A 1,824-nucleotide genomic window follows, 5' to 3' on the forward strand; every position below is an offset into this window, starting at 1 on the left:
AGGAAGGAAACACGGCTTCAGGGCTCAGTTCTAGAAAAACTGGTCTCATTTCAAAGGAACCTGACCAGTTTGTAACCAACAACTTTGTAAAAACTCTTTCCTGTTTGTCAACGTCATTGTGCAGTTTTATTTGAGCAGACAGTTTTATAGGTTAGTGTTGCTTCAGTGTTTTCAAATCTTATTTAAAACCAGAACAAACCGGTTGAAAAACAGTTTCTTTCCATGGGCCATCAGAACACTCAACATACATCCAAACCATTAACTTGCCTTTATCATCCCGCAATAATTTCACAATAATCATACTACACCATGTGCAATGCTTTTCCTGTCCCGTCATTAGTGTTTTTATGTCTTAAATTATTCTTGATTTGAGCTATTTATTGTCTATCTTGTTTATTATCTTTAAATGCACCTGCAGTTCTGGCACTCACAATTCTGTTGTGTGGGTCTCTGTGCAATGACAATAAAGGTTTATCTTATCTCTTCTCATATTTTCATGAAGGAGTTTGAATTCAAAGTTGCAGATTTACACTGCTTGGACAGAAGTATATGGACACACAAGAGGCCCCAGGCAACAGTACACAACAGTGTACTGAATATACAGGATATGTAAGCTATGTAGGCAGAGGTGTCCACATACTCTTGCCCACATAATGTAGCGGAAGGAGGATGTGAAAATTGAGGAAATGCGCACGTGTTTAGTTTGAGAAAAAAAGTGTTTTATTAATTCTTCATATTACAAGCACTGTTACCAGAATACTGTATCATTTCTCCCCGCTCTCCCCCTTTCTTTCTTTCCCTCCTTCCTGCCTCTATCTCCCTCTCTTTCCCCTCACTGATATGCTCTTCTCTCTTCCTTCCTTTTTTCCTTCTTTCCGGAACCAGGAACAGGGTTACCGTAAACAGTTGCGTATACAGTCTATGGTTATAACTGATAATGATAATCACACACACACACACACACACACACACACACACACACACACACACACACTCACACACACACGCACGCACGCACGCACGCACGCACGCAAGTGGGTGTGACCAGCGGGGGCGGGGTTATCTTATAATTTAGACAAACGTAGTTTTGACGCCGCAGACGGCTCTGCGTCAAGGAAACCAGAGTAAACTAGCTTCAGATCGGAAATGTGGCAAAATGATCTCCACAATAAAAGCATGCAATTATTCACATTTCCAATAACGTATAAAAAAATAGATATGGCAAAAAGAAAAAAAAACAGTCAAAACAACCATTACACTAAAGGTGTACTGTAACTATAACAGACCTATTTTAACTAAAGTGTATTACTCTGTACAACCCATGGAAGTGGCTTTGAATACACTTCCAGTCCTGCAACATTAAGAGTGTGTGTAAATGTTTTTGTGCACACATTTCTAAATACTTTCTATGCTGATCCTCATAGATTCATAATCAAACTTAAACAGCTTGTCTGTATATATTTCCCTGTAAATTCTTATCTAGACAATTTGTATAGACATTTCCTTTTGATTTTACTTTTGAAGTAACTAAGTTTCGCAGAGATCTTGTTTTTTCTTGTATTGCTCAGTTAAGACAGAGAACATAGCCTACTAATTGAAACAGTAGAACATACTACTTGAAAATTAGGCTAAATAAGAATGAGAAAAAAGAAAAGAAAATATATAATTAAATATTACACAATGAATAGATGAATAGAATATAAATAAACAACTCATGAATCCATGGGATTATAATAAACCCAAATTGTCTCTGAAATGTTGCATTATCCCACGTTCACACGTCGGTGGTTTTATTGTGGAAGTACAAACCGGAAGTGTTGAGGT

This window comes from Sander vitreus, chromosome 16 (assembly GCF_031162955.1).
Source record: "Sander vitreus isolate 19-12246 chromosome 16, sanVit1, whole genome shotgun sequence".
Classification (NCBI taxonomy): domain Eukaryota; kingdom Metazoa; phylum Chordata; class Actinopteri; order Perciformes; family Percidae; genus Sander; species Sander vitreus.